Source organism: Atta colombica, unplaced genomic scaffold (assembly GCF_001594045.1).
Source record: "Atta colombica isolate Treedump-2 unplaced genomic scaffold, Acol1.0 scaffold252, whole genome shotgun sequence".
In the NCBI taxonomy this organism is placed as follows: domain Eukaryota; kingdom Metazoa; phylum Arthropoda; class Insecta; order Hymenoptera; family Formicidae; genus Atta; species Atta colombica.
Window position 1 is genome coordinate 1,568,453 of NW_017259351.1, and position 6,841 is coordinate 1,575,293.

The window sequence follows — 6,841 nt, forward strand, 5'->3', positions numbered from 1 at the left end:
ATATGTATGTTAATGTATAAAGACATTTACATATAAAAAAATATATTCTTTTTATATTCTCCTTGACAAAAAAATATGTAAAAGTTTAAAGAAAAGAACCATTATCTCTGAAATCAAAAACCAGGACTATTTCAATATTTATTTTGACAAGACTTATGAGAGATATGCTACGCCTCGAAGTCATATCTATATACCATTAATAAGAAAATGAGTCCAATTTAGATCGGTGTGTAATCTTTTTTGTTAAAAATCATGAAAGCTTTCCATTTATGACACAAATCGACACAAATATTTTCTTTCTTGATATTTCATTAAATAACAAAGATAAAATGATACTTACTCTGTCGATTTATGTCCAATTAGAAAATATCCTGTATATACATATATCATTATACAACAATTTCCATTAATAATGGATAAACAATTTCCAAAAAATTTCAAAAATTTGTGAAATCCTATATTTGTTTATTAATATAATACTTAACACATTATCTAGGCAATGATGATATTCAAATAACAAGATAATTAAAAGTGACCAGGATTGAGTTAGCATCGCGTAAAAAGTGGCCGGTGCAGCGTAAAATCATCAATTATTAATTATAATAGCTCATTACAAACAAATGTGCGTGTAATCATATAATAGTATATTCCGCTGTTCACAGCTCCAGCTTTTCTTATATACGTATATACAATATGTGTGATAGACCCCGTTGATAACCTGGAAAGAATAAACGTGCATAATGAGCGTTGCAAAGTTATGTATTACAATGAAATAATTGACGTCAGCGCGCGCGCGCACAAAGAAAGATCAGAAAAAAGAAGCGGAGCCGAGTTGTCGCTAGTGGAAAGTTTTCTGAAGGATACGAGATGATTACCCTCGGTCCGCAAGAGATAATCGATTTTATCGAGAAAAAGAAAGAAAGGAAGAGAGGAAAAGAGGAAGAGAATTTTCTTGGGAAAGGTTGGTAAATCATTGTCTATCAGTTAATTCCGTAAAGCTTTCTCGGCAAACACATCTGTCATTATATAATCAGTGTTTACAGACTCCTGTTACAAACTCCTGATAAAAGTTCACTAGATTTATAATAAAAGTTCGCCAACCCTTGAATTCCGGGAATTCCTCTCTTCAGAAGAAACCTAGACTTCAGAAGAAACCTAGACTTCAGAAGAAACTCCACAAATTTAAAGCGAGTCAGTTCGCAAAGTATGATTAATTTTTTCTTTCAACACATATAGATAAGAAAAGAAGGTCAAAATCATGTGAAATTCATGCAAAAATATTGACTGTGTTTAGCAGAAAAAGTAACTTTGTTATGAGATTCTTTAATATTGGTTATGCATTTAGATTCATATGGAACTAAGAGCATTATTAAAGAATCTTACAATAGTTATAAAGCTGTTCTTCTGCTGAACGCAATCATTATCATAGCCACTAAGACCTACTTTGACCGAATATGACTTCCTTCACTTATATGTAAACGTTTCTTTGTCGATTTCCACTTATACTATCCAATTATTGTGTAGAAAGAACGATTTTGATGAAGTATCTAAAAATTTAATAAGATACAGATCTAAAAATAATTTTGTTGGCCCATCAAAATAATTACTTAGAAATTTCAAACATGATGAGGAATGCTGCAAAAATTTTTAACATTCTGGCAATCATTTTGAGCGTCCTAATTATTTTTTTAGATCTAAAAATTATTTTTAGGTCTATATCTAACTAAATTTTTAAATATTTCAGTGTCCTACATAACATATTTTAATAGTCGAATAAAATTATTTTCAGATCTGTATCTAACTAAATTTTTAGCAAAACCGTTCTCTCAGTGTATGATTATTTTATATAATCATTGTATAATTATTTAATTACTGTATTTTGTATGTAAAAAATTCAGTAGTCATATCGCAAGTTTAAGATAAAAACGTCTTAAGTTTTCAGATTAAAAAAATAATTTCGTTTGTTCTAATTTCCTTAATATTGCTTGATTTTTCTTTTTTTTTAATACTTTCTGATAGCAAATCGATTTGTCACAGATAAAACGGCCTTAAAATTATATGCTTAGGCACGATATCCATCAGCGGACATGTATATTGGATGTTTACGTATTAAATTAATTAGCGACTGTGGAAAGCACGTGCTTCATTATAGAACTCCATTTGTATCCTCCCACGTAGAATGAAAGCTTTCTATCGTGCGTGGTCGATCGCCATTTACGTATATATTACTCTCGCGCGAGTTAATCAAATTAATGCGCAGATAGACGGCGGTTGATGAATAACTCACAAAGAATCTGAAACAGTAACGAGCGTATTGATCGACACTCCTATTCCGCGCCATGCTCAGAAAAAGTCCAGCGACCTGAATTCATTTCATTTTTAAATACTACGCGAGATATTTGCAATCAGCACATCCGATATAATTTTAATGGGCTACACGAGTAAGCCGAGAAATTGAAATCGCAGATGAGAAATATAAGAGACACGTGATCGACTGAGAATTTTAATTCTGAAAAGAATTAAAAATCAACATCACACCTCGATAATAAAGATCTGTAACAGGATAATGGATTAATATGTGTGTAAAATATAATTTCACAATTTTCTACTCTAATTAATTTCCAGAATTACGTCGTTCAATTATTGTTGATAATTGCAGTTATTATGCATAATTATTGTGTAATTACTTAATTACTGTATATTGATTACTTAATATTTTGTATGGAAAATACAAAAATTAGTAGTCGCATCACGCAAATTTAGGATAATAAAATGTCCTGAGTTTCCAGATTAGCAAAATAATTTCATGTTCGTTTGTTAATTTTTTTCTTTTTGCGTTGATATGTCGCATCCTACTATAGTGATTATTCGCGATTACAACTGAATATAGTCCTTTGTCAAGGATGTTCTTTCCTCCAAGATTAAATCTGTTTATTCGAAAATAAAAAAAATTCGATGCATTTCGAGACTCTAGAAAAAAACATAAATTATAGAGAGCTGTAATTGAACAGCTAGGAAGATTTTCCTCGTCAGATGTATCGCGACTTTCGTCAGACTTTCAGCATAAAGCTGGAAATGTAGGAATTGAAAATATCCCGTCATTTTACTAGATTAAAAATTAAAAATAATGATGGCAATATACAAATTTTCTTTGCGAACGTACAATGCGTCACTGACAAAATATTCTCTTGAATCGGAAAGTTTGTAGAGCTACTTCATTTGTATCATGTCTGCACGTTAAAAAAAATTGGCAATTATACCGATAGACTTTTAGTTTTAAAAATCTATTTTTTTTAAATTGCGATATAATAAATTTTAAGAGAGTTATGAGCAATCGAAGTAAACCTTCCTTTTATTTAATCTGCGATAATTCAGTAACACAAAAAATCTTAGGAATATTTAAATAAACGATTTTATAAGAAAAACTTTAAACTTTCGCATTAGAATATCGAAAATTTTTGCAAGATTTTTTGTCATGTGACAGGCTTACAAAATAAGAATTTTGTTCAACTCGAAGTTTTTTATATACAAAAATTATCAAACACACAAAAACTCAAAAAATAGTAATCTTTCGAAAATAAAAATTTTAATCTTTAAAAATCGTTTTTAATTTAAATTTCATTTATTTTTATTAAAATTATAACTACTGGAATTGAATTTTGGAATTCGTAGCATTACAAATTTTTGTTTCGACCCATGCTTTCAGAGAATGTATTTGGCGTATTGAGGCCAGGATACGTGTAGGAAAGTTGGATTATTCGCAGAGATGCAGAGAAGTCGTGACGAGGAACGAGCAGGACGAAGAGGACGCCACGCAAGTGCAAGTGGAGATCAAGTGTAGGTGTTAGTCTATGATATGATACATGTGGGAGCTGAATGGACGTGCTCGAGAATGAAATTGATAAACGGACGTAGGCGTACGTGTACCTTGATGAACTTCCCGTTGGCGGATGCAGGCCTCAGAGAGGCATATTATATCTTAATTATTGCAAAACTAATGCAGCCGATTAAACGGATCTCATTCATTAGCTAATACGTATTTCAGAAAAGCAGTGAATTTCTTATCGATTTTCTGTTTAGATCGACTAAATTCGAACAAAGAATTCGTCAGTTTTTCTATTAAATTGTATTTTGAGATAATAATGCTCTGATTTGATTGACTTTCTAAAAAAGAGATGAGAGAAAGCTTTCTAGAGATGGAAAATTGTGACAAATGATGATTCATGTTGATTGATGAATAAAAATTACTTTGAAAGTACATAATTTTATCTCAAATATTACTTGACAAGATCTGCGTCAATTTTAAAAAGTGATTTAATTATAAAAATATTAATAAATAAAAACTATGTTATTGTTCATAAAAAACATATAGCTAAATAAAAGTGATTTTCTCGTTATTCATATAAATATGTTATTTATATAAATACAGTGAGGTGTCTAGCCGCAAACAATTCGAATCAGCAAGAAATTTAATTATTTCCTACTGAAAAAGATCGTGAAAGATTTAATTATCTCTCGCTTTAATTATCCTTTAAATAACTTCTTGTAAACATTTATTAAGTATTTAATATTAAATTTAATATTATTTAATAGTATTTAATATTATTAAATAATGAATAGACAAATCACATGTTTTTTTCAAAAAGTCAATCGTGAGTGATTGACAATATAACATTTGACGATTATATATTGATTGGGCAACAATAAAAATTAATTTAAAACAATAAAGAAATCCTATTGTCAAATTTTTAACTGAGAATAACATTTCTACTTTCGAATTGATTGAAAATAGAATTTCTATTTTCGAATTTTGATTGGGAATTTAATTCAAAGAAAATTGTCCTATTCGGGGAAGCTTATGCAAAACTGATTGTCAAACTAAAGACGCACGTGCTAGCCCCACGTCATCCTTTTTCCTTATTCATCTCGTACATATACATATATTTCTATTTTTGCCGACGCAGATTTCCCGCAAATAACTCAGACAATGACATACCATTGTAGGCGCCAGTCCTCTTGCAATGGAAATCTCCATTCGCGGAGTCATTGGCGTAAGCAATTCTATGTATATTACAACGATGAAATCAAGTTTCTTTTCTTGTTAATTCTATAAAAAGATAAAATGAAAGAGAAATTAAATAAATAAAAGTATTCTAACTTAAGAATTGTTACAATGGTAATATAATTGACAATTTTTTGTTATAATATATGTATAATGAAAAAAAATAAAAATAAAAATTGAGGTCGTCTCAAAAATTTTTTCTTTAAAAAAATTAATTTATGTGTGCCTATATACAAAGAAGGTGCATCTATATAATTAATATAAATAGAAATAATTCCTTGCGGATATGTGTTCGCTACAAAATTACACTATAAGTTCTTTAAAAATTTTTAAATTAGCATAAAAATCTTGTCAAATAAGATTGGAAATTAAATTAAGCACGTACATACTTACAAAATTCTGAGATAAATTTTTATTGCCTTCCCTTCAAGGAAAAATCAACTCAACATTCGTCGCATTTTCAATTTTCGGCAACAATGTCTTATTATTGACAAAATTAAGTGCTAATATACTACTTTCGGTGCTGCGTTTACTTAAAATGTCTCAATATTTCGAAATCCTGTCACACATGCAATTTTGTTTAGATTATTGAGTACACGCCGGTGTAAGATATTGTTCCGTAACTTGTGTGCACACAAAGCGTATCGTATTCACGCGTATCAATATCACAATAGACTCACGCGATATCTTGCAACACGTCGCAAATTAATGCTTAAGTTCGTCATCTCGATCGCGTGAAAAATCAATCTCAATTGCATCATCATTGATAATCGAACTTTCATCAATGATGATCTCTCAATCGGATATTTCGAACATTTCGCATTGTGCTGCATGCTTTATCATTAATATTGCCAAGTTGCGATACGCTGATTGCGATAACTAGAACGTCCACACGTCCACGAATTGTGTCGCGAGGAATGCGTTGTTCATAACGATAAGAGATTATCGTGGCTCGTTTCGCAATATGAAAGCGTAGGGAGTACCTGATGTTCTGCAATGATTGACGTCCGCATATCGCACATTGTGACGTTGACTGTTATGTTTTTTTTTTGTGTAATCTCGCCTACGCAATGCCTTTCTATTTATCTCGGAAAGAATATAAAAGCAAGAGATTTAATCATAAAGAATAATAAAGTTAAAAACAAGAATGATTTATACAGAATATTGTATAAAATCAGGATCTTTTTATTCGCAATTTCTATCCTATGAAATTTCATTCAAAAATTATTTTTCTTATCAAAAATATCATAATCTATATTGCTCTTGCTCAATTTTATTTCATATTACATATTATATATTACATATATTTTTTAAAATATTTTTAAAGATAAGATTTCATTAAAAAAAACTCGCATAAAATAGATAAAAGATAATATAATCATACACGGAGAGAATTTTTTCTTAGAATTTACCCTGAAAATATGACAGTCGTAGAACAACATTGTATTTCAAAGAATTTTAATGTAAATCTCTCTCATTCATTAATAAAACTACAATGACGTATAAAATAAATTTAATCCATTTTATTGAAGTGTGTGATAAAAATCTTTAAAATATTATATTGTACCACTACTATATTTTCAGAATAAATTTTAAAAGAAAATTCTCTCCATGATTATATTATTTATTTCCAATACGAAACTTTTTTCGCTAAAAGCAATTATTTTCTCAATCGTTAATCATTATATAATTGATATTTATAATCAATGGAGAAAAATATTTATTGACTTTTACACAATATCTGATATTTATTTTAATATTGAAATTATTTATACTTTT

The 6,841-nt window shown here is 29.3% G+C and overlaps 1 long non-coding RNA gene across 1 annotated transcript; it reads right to left on the reverse strand.

Annotated features, from left to right (window-relative positions):
* Window positions 1–570: 570 nt before the first annotated feature.
* LOC108688997 lies at window positions 571–5,775 on the reverse strand. The gene is made up of 3 exons (XR_001931822.1): window positions 5,456–5,775; window positions 4,997–5,107; window positions 571–718 (listed from the first exon to the last, which is right to left on the reverse strand). It is a non-coding gene; the product is annotated as an uncharacterized LOC108688997 (long non-coding RNA).
* Between the last annotated feature and the right edge of the window lie 1,066 nt (window positions 5,776–6,841).